This window comes from Hippocampus zosterae, chromosome 14 (genome assembly GCF_025434085.1).
Source record: "Hippocampus zosterae strain Florida chromosome 14, ASM2543408v3, whole genome shotgun sequence".
Taxonomy (NCBI): Eukaryota; Metazoa; Chordata; class Actinopteri; order Syngnathiformes; family Syngnathidae; genus Hippocampus; species Hippocampus zosterae.
In genome coordinates, this window is record NC_067464.1 from 15,861,990 (window position 1) to 15,880,245 (window position 18,256).

Consider the following 18,256-nt stretch of genomic DNA (forward strand, 5'->3'; position numbering starts at 1 on the left):
GTTGTTTGATTAAAGATATGTACGTCCACAGTCGAAATATCTCTTCTAACTCGTCAGCAGGGGTTTTTCTGCGTGCATAACTTGGTCGTCGACGTGTCTGAAGGTGTACCTAATAAAGTGTCTCCGGTTAATAGAAACTCCGCTTAGTAGAACAGAAGCGCTTCGGCCCAATGGTGTTCTATTAAGCGGAGTGCACTGTACTTTTTTCCTCCACGCTTTCTATGTAATTTTCAGGTTATGAGTGTACAGTAATCCCAGTAATTATTGCAGGGGTTACGTTTCAAATAGAACCAGTGATAAGTGAAATCTGTATAGTAGGATTTATTAAAAATAATAATGTGAGAGGGACGAAATTTCAATACACTGTAGCGTCTCAGGGAGTCAATGGACTGGACAATTTATAGGCTGGCCAGGAAGCTCAGCTTTTCTGCATGATGATTGGATGATCTGTCTGAGGCTGAATCTTTTTGATTGACAGTGAAATGAGCCAATCACCGATCTTATGAAAAGGATGCCGTCACCATTTTTTTGAAAAGGAACGGAGAATAGAATTAACGTATAAATAAACAGACACATTTTACGACGAAGGCCAAAATTGGGCTTGCCCTCTTTGACAGACCAGCATCCGCCACTGACACGATGAAACCAAAGACCAAAAATTTGCAAAGGTAAATTTGGCAAGCTGTACAGAGACGAGATGTGGAGACTGTCCACGTCGGTTAGTGCCTTAGCCAATCAGGATGCAGAATGCAATTCACAGTTTAAAAGCATTAAAAAACTGCACCAAAAAAAAATCTGTGAAGCAGCGAAGCCGCGGAAAGTGAACTGCGTTAGAGTGAGGGATCACTGTAGTCCTAATCAAAACTGTACAAGAAAACCTCTTCTTTGCATGTCGATATATTTAATGTCCACTTGGTGGCACCAGAGGAGGTTAAACCCCATGAGTCAAACCAATTGCATGGAAAGCCTCGATGCTTCAAGGAGCTTCATCTCACCATCACCTGTCATAACAGTCGTTACGCCTCGACATTGGGCCGGGAACAACTTAAACATAAAAGGGTGCCATGATATTGATGTCCACATATTATTTGGTGAGCTAATGTTTATTTTGAAGTCGGCTGTCTCACCGCATTGGAGGCGTGCTGTCATCATACACAACTTGATTGTTGATGTGTTTGGCATGTCTTCTTCTTCCCGACAGTAATGGGGTTCAATCCAAATGTTTTGACATTTATAATCGAACTGAGTGAAAATGTGTATGTAACGAAGATTTGATTTATGCCCGTTTCCATTTGTTAATACTTAATACTGAGATGACGTCATATGTTAGCGTCTCTCTGCCATAAGACACTCGGCTGACTCAACAAATGTGATCACCGACAGTTTGTTGATCGAGCTTTCATGGTTTGGAAGAACTGTGGACACTATTGTGTAGCGATCACCACATAGCACATACCGATCCGTCATGAAAATGAGTGGGCAAAAAATATGTTAAGAATACTTTTGGAGACAAGGAGACCACCCAATCGTACTCAGTCTGTCTGGGAACGCACGGGACTTCTGCATTAATGTTTGTTTCTTATATTAATACCAGAAATATTTCTTTGTGCCCTCCCCCAAAACATACCTTACACCAGGGGTGTCACATTCATTTTTGTCACAGGCCGTATTGTAGTTACGGTTTGCCTTGGAGGGCCGTTACAACTTTTGGGAAACCATATAAATGTTTAACAACCTCCACATATTGCATACACAGCGCACAACAAATTGATGAATAACTTTTTAACTATAACTGTTTTAAAAACAGAAATCAAGAATAACGAGTTGTATTGTGGATTACATATGGCAATTTGAAATTTCGGTGCAGACTTGAGTAAGCATCATGAAACTTGACATGCTTGATTTGCTTTCGCAGTCCACATAAAATGATGTGGCGGGCCAGATCTGGCCCCCGGGCCTTGACTTTGACACTGGTGCCTTACACGATCGTCCGTCACTATTTTTTTTTCGTGGGGGGGGGGGGCGGTTTTTGGTGACTACAAAAGATACGTAAGACGTAGTGTGCAGTCAAAACAAACGTGCTACGTGGTATCCAGTCCTGTCATTGTCTATTCGCAAAATCTCTTTCCATTTATCGGAAAAGATCCAGATTGATAATGTGAATTACTCACACTACTTCTCCACAGTGTCAAACCGGGACTTCTCCAACGAGATCTGCTCAGTAAAGGCGGGGCATTTAATACAATACATCATGCAGATTGGGCGGTGTGGCAACTGGTGCACGACTACCAAACTTGATTTGACCATTCACAACAACGGATGAATATGTCAGCACCGGCATGCACCTTGATTTTACTAGATGAGTAGTGATCTCGATGATTGGCAGAGATATCATCCTGGTATTGAGTGATAGTTGTTGTTTTTGCTATGTAAATATGGGGATAAAGAGTTTCTTGAATCGAACCGAGAAAGGTTCTCATCACAGCTATATATCCTGCCCCAAACACAACAGTTGCTTGGTGATAGTCCACCCAATTTTTGTAAATCCGAAAGAGGTTTGTAGATGAAACAACACCTACTTTGTACATGATAAGCAGGCATTTGAGGCAAAAAAAAAAACCTCAAGCATGTTTGTGAACTGAGGAATTACTCAGGACTTGTTGAAACCCTCCTTAATATAATTAAAACATTTTTACATTTTCCCATTATAAGATTGAGTAAATGAATGGAATGAACAAAAATGATTTCATTTTCAAAATGTTGTTTTTAGTCAAACTCTTTCACCGCTTCTTTCACCCTCATTTAAGGGGCTTGTAAACTACACCCATGTTTAGACTTCCTAAATGGAGCAGTCAGCATGTCGCCAGCTGCTTTACATCACTGGTATGGGTGATTGTATGTTTTTCGATGTATCCTTCAAACTGAACTAGAAAAACTAAGTCTACACTCACAACTGCTAATGCGCACAGCTTAGAGGGAACACTGATGTAACAGTGATGTCCTATGTAATAAAACACCAAAGTCACGGTTCTCATGGGGTCATAACTTTTTTTCATTCATTCATTCATTCATCTTCCGAGCCGCTTGATCCTCACTAGGGTCGCGGGGGATGCTGGAGCCTATCCCAGATGTCTTCGGGCAGCAGGCGGGGGACACCCTGAATTGGTTGCCAGCCAATCACAGGGCACACAGAGACGAACAACCATCCACGCTCACACTCACACCTAGGGACAATTTAGAGCGTCCAATCAGCCTGCCATGCATGCTTTTGGAATGTGGGAGGAAACCGGAGCACCCGGAGAAAACCCACGCAGGCCCGGGGAGAACATGCAAACTCCACACAGGGAGGCCGGAGCTGGAATCGAACCCGGTACCTCTGCACTGTGAAGCCGACGTGCTAACCACTGGACTACCGGGCCGCCCGGGTCATAACTTATTCTAAGTTAATTATTTTGATTAGAATCATAATTGGTTGTGCATACCCCAAAATACAAACGAGACACTTTTCATGTTTGACAACTTTCTAATTGTGACTTAACGGTTAAAATTGTGCCGAAACTTCGAAGCATGTCAAGTAGGAGTGGAACGGCTTCACTGGACGATTGAAACTCACTTCTAATTGCTAAAAATCCAGCACATCCAAAACAGTGCTGCCAGGATCCAGACCAGGAGTCATGAATACGACCAAATCACACCAATGCCCCACACCTTCCATTGGCTAGCAATCTGCTTCCGAATCCACTACAAACTCTGCCTTCTTATCCACCAGTGTCTCCATGGAAATGCACCCTTATACCTCAGCAACCTGCTCAGCCCACGCACCTCAAGAAGAAGCCTGCGGCAGATCCTCCGACACCCACTCCCTCTTCCAGCCCAGAACTTAGCTCACCACCATCGGAGACACGGCCTTCTACTCATCGTGGCTCTGGAATGCACTCCCCGAGTCCCTGAGGGCTCCTCACTCAAAGGTTGGTAACCTTCAAAAAGGAGTTACAATTTGTTCTTTTGAAAAATGCTTGGTAACTTTCGTTTAGGGGGAGGGGGAGTTTAAGCTTTTTTTCCACTCAATGTGTAAATTTAGTTTTTTAGTGTTCGACTTTGTTTTTTTAAACTCCCTGTCGCACTTATGAGATTTGAAACAAATACAATGTAACTCTGTTTTTACTGTTGTTATTATATATCAATTTTCTGATCCACTTTATCTTTACAAGGGTCAAGGGGGGTGCTGGAGCCTATCCCAGCTGTCTTTGGGCAGTAGGCAGGGGACACCCTGAACCGGTTGCCATTCAATCGCAGGGCACACAGAGATGAACGCTTACACCTCTGGACAATTTGGAGTGTTCCATTAACCCGCCATGCATGTTTTTGGAATGTGGGAGGAAACCGGAGTACCAGGAGAAAAATCACGCAGGCACAGGTGTAACATGCAAACTCCACACAGGGAGGCCAGAGCCGGAATCAAACCTGGACCTCTGCACTGTGAGGTCAACGTGCGAACCACTGGGCCACCACTGGCACTGTTATTGTTATTATTATTATTATTATTATTATTATTATTATTATTGTCGTCGTCTTTTTTTTTTGTAACTAAATCCACAGTTCGGTTCGTACCTCCGTTCACGGTTTTCAGGTCAATTCGGTGCACTTTGACTCTTGGGACAATCAATTATGTCTTGTATAGTAAGGTTAAAAGTAGACTTTACACAGATCTGATTAGCTGGATCAGATCTGCAAATATTTAGCTTTTTGTGCAAAATCGGCGATCGGTTGTAATGTCATTATTTGCTGATCATTGATCAGAACCGCAAAATAAGACATTACAAAAAGCCCAATTTTTTCACTGCAAGGACGATCAATGTGTTAAGAATCCAAGGGTTCTCAGCATATACAGTCTGATAGTTTTTCCAATTTTTTTCCAATATCTAACACACTTTTAGCCAATATTCCATTGAATGGCTCAAGGTATAATAAACCTGTGTACCAACCAGAATTGAGAGTAAATCACATATTGGCATATAAGTCACCAGCAAATCTCATGTCGTGCCTTCAAGTTTCATGCAAGTCCCAAGTTACTGGGGTGATGGAGGTAATAAATCAATCAAGTCAAGTACTGTATTTTCACGACAATAAGAGGAAATTAAAAGTCTTAAATTTTCTCCTAAATGGACAGGACGCCTTATGATGCGGAGCGTCTTGTGTATGCGCTGAGTTCCAAAACCTGACTGACAGCCGACACGCTGTTTATATAGAGAAAAGGCGGAAGTGACTGTGGACAGGCATGCGGCAAAGAAGTCGGCCAATCAGTGAAGGGTGGGCGTGTATACATACATATATGGAGAGAGAGAGAGAAAAGGCAGACGTGAGTGAGGACAGGCATGCGGCGAAGAAGTCCGCCAATGAGTGAAGTGTGGGCGTGTAAGTGGACGCTAAAGGGACGCCCCAAGCAGGTACCAACACCTGTATAGAGTGTGGCAATGTGCATTGTTGCAAAACAACTTCGGTTTTGGTTTCTAAGAACCCCTGAAAATAAATTCTACAAGGAGACACGCCTTCAAAGCTCGGTTCAAACTTCAAGCCATCGGTTATGCTTTTCGCATGCGTGCCCATCTCACAGCAGTGGTGAAAAACCAAGTCAAGCAAATGAAGTCTGAGCTTGCCGTTATTGCCGGAGGCTTGACTAAAGAACTCCAACCGCTGGACATCGGCATCAACCGGGCGTTCAAAGTAAAGTTGCAAACGGAATGGGAACAATGGATGATCGATGGCAAACACAACTTTACAAAGAGTGAGAGGCAGCGCTGGGCGAGTTACGCCACAATTTGCGAATGGATTGTGGCTGCTTGGACGAAGGTGTCTGCTTGCACTGTTGTTCGAGTTTTTGGCAAAGCCGGCATCATTTCTGTGTAGCCACATGGCAATGAGAGTGACTCTGACAACGAGAGGGAACACTGCGTTTTTGATGGATTACCGGTACTTGCACAATTGTTCAATTCTGATACAGAGGATGAGGACTTTGATGGATTTCTGGGTGATGATTGATCGAAAAACGTGAGTCCATTGTACGATGGCCAAATAAAATACAACGGAACTCAGTTTTGCTTCCGTTGCCTTTTTAAAAACGTGTTTTTAGCTTGTATCTGTATGTCTTGGCATGCTACCGTATGCTTCAAGCAACTTTAAAACTGCACCAAATAATACAGTGCGTTTTTTCTATGTGTAAAATACAGAAATAGCACCCATTAATGAGACTGCGCCCAACCATACGGTGCGCCGAATGGTCGTAAAAATACGGTACATCACCACATAACTTCAGTTGTGCGAGTACTAAAAGGCACTTGAGAAAGGTATGTGGTACCTTTGACCAATTTCTTTCAGTTCCTGGCAGGCCTAACATACATTCACACAACTGACAGAGCATCAACAAGCAAATAAATGGGGAAAAACAAGCACCAATGACTTGCCCCCATCAAATGTAACTTGGCTCACGTTATCACGACTGCTCAAGTTGCTTTGTATCGGATTAACTCTACTGAGAGTGTGAGTGTAAGGAACAGAGGGCTATCATTTTATTTTGTTGAATTTAACCGCCACACCTTCAAGGCCGGTCCCTGAAAATATAATCTGACATTAAACCGGTCCATCGGGCAAAAAAGGTTGGGGACCGCCGGGTTAAACGATTTCAAAAACCATGCCATCGCTAATCCAGGACTGAATTTTTGAAGCATTTTTTTTCTTTTTAGGGGAAATGACCTCAACGATGACCGCCCGTTTTGAGAAGTGGTTCACATGTCGGTGTGTGATTAATGACAGGGAAAAGAGGGTAATGGATCCGTGAAAATGTTAGTTTATGTGTCCTGCTGGAACTTGGACAATTTCCCGTGATAAATATGATGGTTTATTCATGGGGTGTGCTAAAAAATGAAAAATACAAAAAAAGAATCTCATCTCATCTCATCTTCCGAGCCGCTTGATCCTCACTAGGGTCGCGGGGGGTGCTGGAGCCTATCCCAGCTGTCTTCGGGCAGTAGGCGGGGTACACCCTGAATCGGTTGCCAACCAATCGCAGGGCACACAGAGACGAACAACCATCCACGCACACACTCACACCTAGGGACAATTTAGAGTGTTCAATCAGCCTGCCATGCATATTTTTGGAATGTGGGAGGAAACCGGAGCACCCGGAGAAAACCCACGCAGGCCCGGGGAGAACATGCAAACTCCACACAGGGAGGCCGGAGCTGGAATCGAACCCGGTACCTCTGCACTGTGAAGCCGACGTGCTAACCACTGGACTACCGGGCCGCCCAAAAAAAGAATATATAATAATAATAAGATGTAATTTTTAAATTGTTCCCATACATACCATGTACAGTGTGAAATCACGTTGAGTGGATCAAAATGTTTGGATCAGAGAAGAAGACAACAGCAGTCTTAGTCTGTCACTGAGACAGACCCAACACAGCAGACGCTATCAAGGACGTGAAAATTGTATTCTTTACACATTTAATAGCTCTCTCCTTAGTTTGTAATGTGTAGGCAGGGATTAAATGTATATTTTACACGCATATATGTAAATGATTTAAAACTCATGAATCTCGTTTAATACTAAAGTGCATTACAGTAATATATTTTTCTATACCAATTTCTTGTTAGTTTTGTGCCTTTGTACAATCAGTGGGATCAGTTGCAACGCATATATGTGAATGATTAATGTAAATTGCACATTTGTTTGAGGAAATCTAAGGTGCTTCATGAAATGTTTTGTAAAAGATACGTTCATTCACTTTAAAAATTTTCTTAATGTTCTTGTGCTTCTTTAGACCAAAACAAAAGAAATTCATTATTTTGGTTATTTATAGTAGAGTATGGTATAATTTTAATTATTCGGCCCACTTGACATCTACCGAGGCCCACAATGCGAAATGAGTTTGACATCCCTGATTTAGAGTGTTCCCGGATACAAAACAGTACAACATAAAATCAAACAAAAGTGAACATGAAACACATGCAGATACTATGACAAGATTAACCTTCCTTATGACTTAAATAATTCAATGACTTGTGCTATGCAATACAGTCTGGGAACCGAAAAGATTTACCGTCATATGAACAATGGATAGATATGACATGCCTGTGCCTCCAGCTATGTTGAAGCAAGTAGGGGCAACTTTTTGCCACATTCCATGTTTGTGGGTGCCTCAAAAACAAAAATAGCAAGAATGCATGTTGGGTGTTGATAGCACAAGCTTTGGCAAAGACAAAAAAAGTGAGAACTATGAAAATCGGCTGAAAAATATTATCACTTAATTCCAATGCACATGCATTGCCTTTAAACACACATTGTCGCCACCAGTGTCGCTGAGCTAAGCTGCTACTGTACGTCGTATCATGGTTAGGTGAAGGGAGATTGCTTTTGTGACAAAATAATAGCTTGTCATTGACATGACAGAAAGAGGGTCACATTTGCGTTGTACTTAGGACTTAGATCTGTGCTTGTACAGCTGCATACAAAGCTGATATATTTGCAGATGACCATGCTTTATTCTGTTTTACTTTTTGCCGTATAATTGAAGCGCATTTGTTTTGCCAGCCACTTTACTGTATGCCGCTGGCATAGACAGAAAAAAAGACAAATTTTCCAATGGTGAATTAATAGGTCATCATTATGCTGTGAAAATATATTTTGGATACATAATGGATTTTTTTAAGAGTCAACGCATATCGCACCAAAAACCATGAGCACAAAACTGATAAACAAATCAAAGGACGCACCCCTGCTTCACTCCACTGCTGACTGGGAATGGCTGGGAGGTAGCGCCGTTGAAGCGGACTGTGCTTTGCATGTCTTGATGGAAGGAGCGGATAACGGTGAGCAGTTTAGGTGGACAGCCTATCTTCTCCAGTATTTGAAATAGCTCGCTCCGGCTGACCAGGTCGAACGCTTCGGTCAGGTCAACGAAGGCAATGAACAGAGGTCTTTGCTGCTCGCGGCACTTCTCTTGAAGCTGGCGGAGGGAGAATATCATGTCCACTGTGGATCTTTTAGCCCTGAAGCCACACTGCGATTCGGGGTAGACTCGTGAGGCGAGGCGCTGAAGCTGTTTCAGGGCGACGCGGGCGAACACCTTCCCAACGATACTGAGCAGAGAGATGCCCCGATAGTTGTTACAGTCGCTGCGGTCCCCCTTGTTCTTGTAGAGGGTGACAATGGAGGCGTCCCTCATGTCTTGGGGGATGTGGCCCTTTTCCCAGCAGAGGCTCAGAAGCTGGTGCAGCGGTTGCAGGAGTGTGTGTTTCCCATGCCGCAGTACCTCAGGGGGGATGCCATCCTGGCCTGGTGCTTTGCCATTGTTTAGAGCGTCGATTGCTTTCGCAAGCTCGTCAGGCGAGGGTGCGCTGTGCAGTTCCTCCATGACGGGAAGGTCAGGCAGGGAGTCAAGGGCTGCTCCTGCGACGGTGTTTTGAGTTGCATATAGCTCTAGGTAGTGCTCGACCCACCTGTCCATTTGCCTGCTTTGGTCTTGGATCGTGTGACCGGTCTTGGACTTGAGAGGGGCGGTTTTGTTGCATGATGGACCCGTTGCCGTTTTGATCCCCTCATACATGCTCCTGGTCCTGCCCTGGTCAGCAGCTGACTGGATCTCCATGCAGAGGTCCTGCCAGTATTTGTTAGCACAACGGCGGGCTGACTGCTGGGCTTTACTCCTGGCAGCACGGAGGGTGTCTCGGGTGTTGGGGCAGGGGTTGTTCTTGTGTTCGAGCATTGCCTTTTTCTTGGCTCCTGTTGCAGGCTCCATTTCTAGCCAGTGCGCCTCGAACCAGTCTGCGTTTTTCCGCACTCTCTTCCCAAAGGCGAGCATTGCGGAGTCGTAGATGGCGTTTCTGAGCTGGTCCCAGAGACGGACGGTGTCTTCTGTGGTGTTGTCATATTTCTCTTTCAGCTTATCTCTGAATGTAGTGGAGAAGCAGTTCACCTTTTCGGGTCGGCAGTGCCACAGGTGTTTATGCGCGGCTTACCCTTGGTCTTGGCGTGGTGGATTCTGCGAGGCTGCAGCCTCACCTTACTTGCTGTGGTAGCTCCTCGTGTGGAGGATGGCGTTCAGGCTGGATCTTCTTGTAATTGCTAGGTCCAGCTGGTGCCAATGGTGGGATCTAGGGCGCCTCCAGGACACCTTGTGGCGGTCATTGCCTGCGAAGAAGGTGTTGGTGATACAGAGGCTGTGGTGGCAGCACAGCTCGAGGAGGCGTTGGCCATTCTTGTTCAGTCGGCCAACTCCATGTGGGCCGAGGCAAGAGGGTCAAGCCTGCCAATCGGCCCCCACACGTGCGTTGAAGTCGCCGAGAATCAGGAGGAGTTCGGTCTTGGGGATACGTCTCACTTCATTTTCGAGAGTTGCGTAGAACTCATCCTTGGCTTCTGGGGAGGACGTCAGGGTGGGGGCGTAAGCTGAGATGATGTTGGCATACCCTGCTGTGGTCTTCATGCGCAGGGAGAGGAGACAGGACGTGCCGCCGGTCTGTGTTTCCACTGCGTGGAGCAGGGAGTTCCTCACTGCGAAGCCCACGCCATGCTGGCCCGGTTCCTTCTGCGGCCGACCCTGCCAGAAGAAGGTGTAGTTTTCTTCCCTTAGAGATCCGCTGTCTGGCAGGCGTGTCTCCTGGAGGCAGGCCACATCGATGTTCAAGCGGGCCAGTTCCTTCCCAATGATGGCGGTCTTTCTTAGGTCAGTGATCTGAGTCGGGTCGGGGTACATTCCGGGGCACATAGTTCTGACGTTCCAGCTTGCTATGCGAAGTGCTGGGGACTTCTTTCTCTTGCGTGTTTTGCCTGGTGCATGGAGCCTCTTCCCGTGGTTGCTTTACGAAGTCTTGCTACTTCGGTGGAGACCACTCTCCAGTGCGCGTCGAAGGCTTGGGCGGGGGATATGGAGACACTGAGTTGCCCAGGCTGTAGTGTCCACCTCTCGGCGTCACCGATCGGAGCCCAAGGGAGAGGATGAACCAATACACTTGGGACCGGGTCTGCTGCAGGAGTTGCCAGGGTCGCTGACTGCGTGTCAGACCCTGCCTGTCGGGGCTCCACTCCAGGTACACTGGTAGGGTGTACCACCGTAGCCAATGCCTAAGAGGCAGACCCTGCGAGGCAGCAGGGGGATTTGGATTCAGAGTTGCCTTCTCCTAGCCTTTGTCTAAAGAGACCCAACCTACAAGGCAGCAGGTGGTTGGATTAGTGAGCGCCAGGGCGTCATCCACGCGCCGGTGGGCCTGCACACTGCACCTCTGGGGCTCCAACCTGCTCTGAGATTCTATATACATATATATATATATATATATATATATATATATGAGAGAGAGAGAGAGAGAGAGAGAGAGAGAGAGAGAGAGAGAGAGAGAGACCAGTTGGATGCAGTTTAACGTCTTACCCAGCACCAGTGGTTTTTATCTAGGCCCTTTATCTATGATCACGATATCTGGTTGGTTCGCCATTACCATCTTGTCAGTCTGGATCTGGAAGTCCCACAGGATCTTCGCTCTGTCATTCTCCACCACCTTCGGAGGTGTTTCCCATTTTGACCTTGGGGTTTCCAGTCCATACTCCGCACAGATGTTTCGGTAGACTATGCCAGCCACCTGGTTATGGCGTTCCATGTAGGCTTTCCCTGCCCGCATCTTACACCCTGCAGTTATGTGTTGCATCGTCTCAGGTGCCTCTTTGCTCAACCTACACCTTGGGTCTTGTCTGGTGTGGTATATCTGGGCCTCAATGGCTCTGGTGCTCAGGGCCTGCTCCTGAGCAGCCAGGATAACTGCCTCTGTGCTGTCCTTCAGGCCAGCCCTCTCTAGCCACTGATAAGACTTCTTGAGATCAGCCACTTCAGATATGGTCTGGTGGTACATCCCGTGTAGGGGCTTGTCCTCCCGTGATGGTCCCTCTTCCAGCACCTCATCCTCTGTTCCCCATTGTCTGAGACATTCTCTGAGTACATCATCCGTTGGAGCCTTCTCCTTGATGTATTCATGGAGCTTGGATGTTTTATCCTGGACAGTGGCTCTCACACTCACTAGTCCCCGGCCTCCTTCCTTCCGGCTTGCGTACAGTCTCAGGGTCCTGGATTTGGGATGGAACCCTCCATGCATGGTTAGGAGCTTTCGGGTCTTAACGTCCGTGGTCTGAATGTCTTCCTTTGGCCACCTTATTATTCCTGCAGGGTATCTGATCACTGGCATGGCATAGCTGTTTATTGCCCAGGTCTTATTCTTGCCATTGAGCTGGCTTCTTAGGACTTGCCTCACTCGCTGGAGGTATTTGGCCATAGCCGCTTTCCATGTTGCCAGTTCGAGGTTGCCATTGGCTTGTGGTATACCGAGGTACTTGTCGCTGTCCTCAATGTCTGCTATTGTTCCTTCAGGGAGTGAGACCCCTTCAGTGCGGACTACCTTTCCTCTCTTAGTCACCATCCGACTACATTTCTCAAGCCCAAATGACATCCCGATGTCGCTGCTGTAGATCCTGGTTGTGTGGATCAGGGGTCTATGTCCATTTCACTCTTAGCATACAGCTTTATGTCATCAATGTCGAGGAGGTGACTGATCGTAGCTCCATTTCAGAGGCGGTATACATAGCCTGTCTTGGTGAGTACTTGGCTTAGGGGGTTCAGTCCTATGCAGAACAGCAGTGGGGAGAGTGCATCACCTTGGTATGTGCCACATTTGATGGACACTTGGGTAAGTGGCTTGCCATTGACTTCAAGTGTGGTTTTCCACATCCTCATAGAGTTTGCAACGAAGGCTCTTAGGGTCCTGTTCACCTTATACAACTCCAAGCATTCAGTGATCCATGTATGTGGCATCGAGTCATAGGCTTTCTTGTAATCAATCCAGGCTGTGCACAGGTTGGTATGTCGGAACCTGCAGTTTTGTGCGACTGTTCTGTCAACCAGGAGCTGATGTTTGGCTCCACGGGTATCTCTACCAATAACCTTTTGTGCTTCGCTCATGTATTGATCCATGTGTCCACTTATCTTAGCCGCAATGATGCCTGTCATGAGCTTCCATGTTGTGGAGAGACAGGTTATTGGCCAATAGTTGGATGGGACTGCACCCTTTGATTGATCCTTCATGATCAGGATCGTTCGCCCTTCGGTTAACCATCCTGGGTGAGTCCCATCCCTCAGCAGATGGTTCATTTGTGCTGGTAGGCGCTCATGGAGTGCTGTGAGTTTCTTTAGCCAGTAGCTGTGGACCATGTCCGGGCCTGGTGCTGTCCAGTTTTTCATATCTGAGACTCTTTCCTGTATGTCTGCCTCTGTTATGCGAACTAGGTTCTGTTCATGGAGGATGCTGTGCTCCTCTCTCAGGGTCACCAGCCATTGTGCACTGCTGTTATGTGCAACCTCCTTCTCCCATATGTCTTTCCAGTAACTTTCAGTTTCCAGTCTTGGTAGTCAGCTCTGTTGTTAGGACCCTGCCACTGAGCGTACACTTTCACAGGTTGTGTTGCAAACAGCCTGTTTATTCGTCTGGCTTCATTCTCTTTCGTGTACCGCTTTAGGCGGCTGGACAAGGCTTGGAACCTTTTTTTTGGCAGTTTCGAGTGCTTCAGGTATGGTCATCAGGATGTACCTCTCAGCTATCTGCCTTTTCATCACACCTCTCTGGTCCTCCGTCAATTGACTCACATCTTTCCAAGCCGCCTTGATCTTAGCCTCCAACCGTCTTTTCCATGGTGGGTAACGCATCTCATGGCTTCCATGGTTGCTCTTATAGCCAAGCATCTCTAGGATTACTGATGCTGAAGTGTATATCAGCTCATTGGTTTCCGTGAGGGCGGTCCAGTCCTCCAGTCCAGTGGTTAGCACGTCGGCTTCACAGTGCGGAGGTGCCGGGTTCGATTCCAGCTGCGGCATCCCTGTGTGGAGTTTGCATGTTCTCCCTGGGTCTGCGTGGGTTTTCTCCGGGTGCTCCGGTTTCCTCCCACGTTCCAAAAACATGCGTGGCAGGCTGATTGAACACTCTAAATTGTCCCTAGGTGTGAGTGCGGCGTGGTTGGTTGTTCGTCTCTGTGGATCAAGTGAGGATCAAGCGGTTCGGAAGATGAATGAATGAATTAATGGTTTCCGTGATCGTTACGTTAGGGATCGCTCTCAGTGCTGCATTCACACTTTCCATGAGACTTTCAGGTGGTACTTCACATAGCCGTTGTAATCGGTTTCTAGATTGCCCAGCTTTCATTCTCGCCATGATCTTAGCTTTCAGGTCAGTTACTGCCTCCCTCAGCATTTCATTCTTTGGGGCTGCCTCCCAATCTCATCATCTGCATTCATTGGGGCTGCCTCCCAATCTCATCATCTGCATTCATTGGGGCTTGCCTCCCAATCTGTGGTATGACCTCCTCCTCTGATCTGGCAGCCTGGCGCCCTTCACCATGGAACCTGCGTTGTACCTCATCAATCTCAAGTTTTGACAGCAATTGCCATTTGTGGATGTTGCAACACTGAGCTACTAGTTGTTTCGTGGTCAACTGTGACTGTGGGTTTCGAAGTAACCATTTAGCCCACATTCTCTGCAAGTAACCCCTCTGGTTGAGTAGTAACATTCCAACAGAGCCGTGTTATCACATCTCACCCATCCCCGCTTTGTTCCAGAAGCCCATTTTTTATCAAGGTGCTCTGGTTCCCCAGCACCTGACGCAGACCTTGTTTGGCCGGGCGGCGTCTAAGCCGGCATGTCATTTGCTTTATTGTCTCTCACCATTGGACCCACACTGGATGTGTTATGTGCTCATTTTTTTGCCCCAAGCGGGATTCGAACCACCGTCTCCCGTACGCCAAACCGATGCCTTACCAACTGAGCTATCCAGCCGCTATAATTAATATATATATATTTAGGTTTTTGTATGTATATATATGCACACACACACACACACACACACACACACACAGCATAGCGGCCTCATTTAGCGCAAATAAACTTGAGGAATCTTTCAGTGACGTTCGCGCACAAAGTCTGCAGCCAGAACTGTAGTAAATATTTGATGGCTTAAGTCACCTCGCATCTACTGTAATCCATTCACTTGAAGCGTGTGTTAAGCACAAGAGGGGGCTGACTGAGCAAGAGAAGCCCCCTCTCCACAACAAAGTGCTGCAAGCACTGTGATGGAAACGGCTGTTATGTTGGGCACGTAGATCGGTTCATGGGTAAACACAGTGCTAGATATATATATAAAACAATGAAAGTTCATCCTAGTAATTTCAAATTTCAACTTAGTTTGAGTTGAACCGTAACAGTCTTTGATCTCAATCATTCAGTTTGCTTGAGGATACAATTTCTCACGTTGCCAACGCGGAGTCGTAGTAAATCTGTACTACGTAAAGTATGGGGAAATTGAGCGGAAAAAACTAAGAATAATCAATTCTCGCATTCTTAGGCTTTTCCGCGGTGGCCGTTGAATGAACCGAGTGCTCCGCAACGGAGGGCGGGAATAAGATGAGAAGAGGGGCGGGGGTAGAGTCTTTGCTGAGCTCCTTTGTCCCTTGGCAGTGCCTTTCTGCCCCACAATGACAGCAGGTAAAGCGGCACAAGAAGCCGAACCAGTCGCCTGCACAACATATTTCCCACCTCGTTTTTTCGACGCAATATTAACATGGACCAAAATCGCTAACTTCCTTGTGAAATTCACGGGCGCGTGTTGTCTGCCATGCCACAAACTGGGTCAGTCGCAGTCTGACATAAGGTACTGTGGAACTACGACCTTCCCCTTTATGTTCAGCCAAGACTTATTTCACTCTCTGGCAGAGAATACAAACAAAAGGAACGAAGCTAACGCCATTTGGAGCTCCTGGGTTGCTAGCACGGAGGCGTACGGGAACCAAATGTGATTTAAAACACCTCATGCCACTGTAATATCAGCATCGCTGCTAACCACAACCCAACAGTGGCAAAAACACACAAGCCGCACAAGGAACATCAACGCTGAGGTTTAACCGACGAGAAGACTGCTACGACAAAAACAAGTGAAGGAAGCAAGCAAACAGACGCCAATTCGCTGCTCCAGCACGCCGCTTTTCTTTCTCTTTTTTTACGCTGACAACACGTAGTGCTCGCTCGCGCATTGTGAACGTAACGTAGCGACAAACTCACCCTTTTGCTGCTCGCCCACGGTTGGTTCTCAAAAATAAAAGTACGTCTGCATAATGGTTAATCCACACTTGTCCTCGAATAACAAAAATCGCGATTTTTATGGGGTAAAAGCATCAATCGGCGCGTTGTGGACGGCGTTCTGTTCGTGTTAGGATGTAACGCCTTTTCTCCTCCAAGCGCTGCATTGTTGACATTGGTTTGCTGACGTCATGCTAGCCTCTCATTCACAAGGACCAAGCCCCCACGCACCAAAGATGATGCTGCCTGCCTCTCTTGCTCTCACAAATCGACACGCTTTCACTCAGACATCACATTGTACAGTTATTGAGTCCATGTGAAGACAGACCTCGTAAAAGGGCCGCCGCTCCCTATTGGCACATAGCTGCGTACCACATGGTCTGAGAGAACTAAAACGTATTTTTTAAGCAGCATACGCACAAATGTTACGTGCGTGCTATTGTTCGTACAATAAACTAAAAAAGTAAATTCAAAACATTAGTCAGTTTTCATTTGCCTTGGTCTTGCCTCTCACGGGGAAGTGACGTCACAACGCTGTTTATCTGGGTGCTGTGCCAAGTCACTCTGGACCCTCCTCCTTGACATCAGTTTCTGTAGGACTATTTTAAGACCAATACATATATGGGGCGATATATTTTGGAATGACATTCACAGAAATATTCACACCATGGCATGAAAAATGCCCTGTGATTTGTTGGCAACCAGTTCTGGGTGTCCCCTGCCTACAGCCCGAAGACAACTGGGTGAGGCTCCGGCACATCTGCGACCCTCGTGAGGGTAAAGTATTTCAGACAATTTATTGAATAAATGAAAAGGCATCAAGAGTCAGGTGCTGAGAACCGCCCCCCCCCCCCAAATAACAAAGTACATGAACGAGGCCTGTGAGCCAGGGCAATGTGCCAGCAAAGCTGGCGCCGGAGGCCAGATTTTATTTGATGCCCCCCACCGTCGACGATATACATTCATTCATTCATCTTCAGAACCGCTATATCCTCACTAGGGTAGCGGGGGAAGATGGAGCCCATCCCAGCTGCCTTCGGGCAGTAGGCGGGGGACACCCTCAATTGGTTGCCAACCAATCGCAGGGTGTTTTCGAAGGAACAAATGCTCAGCAGTATGAAGTAAGAACAACAAAAAGGGCTGTGGTACAGGCAGACAGACCTGCCTCAGACTACATCTCTGTCCTCTTCAACAGGGGTTGTTATTGTACGGGTTTTTAAAAATTGGCTTAGTTGAGCTCCCACCAAGAAAGTTTGAACAAAGCGGTCCCGGTTTTATGTTTCACCAAGAAAAGTTGGAAGTGGATGTTAAAAGCCTAAGACCTATAAAAAGTCTCTTGGAGCTATATGGTAAACATCTATCCATCCTACCAACCATTTTCGAATCCGCTTATCCTCGCGAGGGTCGCGGGCGTGCAAGAGCACCTTCGGCCAGTAGGCGGGGGCCACCCTAAACTGGTTAGCAGCAAATCACAAGGCACACAGAGACAAACAACCATTCACGCTCACACCTCGGTGCAAATGGTACAAAAAGTGTACCATTAACCTGCCACGCATGTTTTTGGAATGTGGGAGGAAACCGGAGTACCTGAAGAAAACCCACGCAGGCACGGGGAGAACATGCAAACTCCATACAGAAGGCCAGAGCCCTTCACCTCTGCACTTTTGAGCCCTTCACCTCTGCACTGCGAGGTGGACATGCTCGCCAGTCGACCACCAGGCCGCCCCGATGCTAAACATAACACATTTTAAAGAACTCTACCCTGAGATTAGTGTGATGTTACTCTCACACCATCATTTGTCACACATGTCCAAGACCTGAGCACACCGAGTCCAAGACAAAACCAAGACGAACAAGCTCCCTCCTACCCCCACTCGTGAACAAGAACCCAAGATACTTGAACTCCTCCACTTGGGGAAAGATCTCCTCCCCGACCCGGAGGGGGCACTCCACCCTTTTCCGACTGAGGACCATGGTTTCAGATTTGGAGGTGCTGATTTTCATCCCAACCGCTTCACACTCGGCTGCGAAACGCTCCAGTGAGAGTTGGAGAGCCCCGTTTGAAGGAGCCAACAGCACCAAATCATCTGCAAAAAGC

The 18,256-nt window shown here is 46.8% G+C and overlaps 1 protein-coding gene across 1 annotated transcript in view; it reads right to left on the reverse strand.

Annotated features, from left to right (window-relative positions):
• Nucleotides 1-16,615, reverse strand: part of LOC127614416 (transcription regulator protein BACH2-like) — an 81,244-nt gene extending 64,629 nt beyond the window's left edge. The window contains exon 1 of the mRNA XM_052085719.1: nt 16,141-16,615. The gene's annotated coding sequence lies outside the window, so the exon portion shown is untranslated. The remainder of the gene's footprint in view (nt 1-16,140) is intronic.
• Between the last annotated feature and the right edge of the window lie 1,641 nt (nt 16,616-18,256).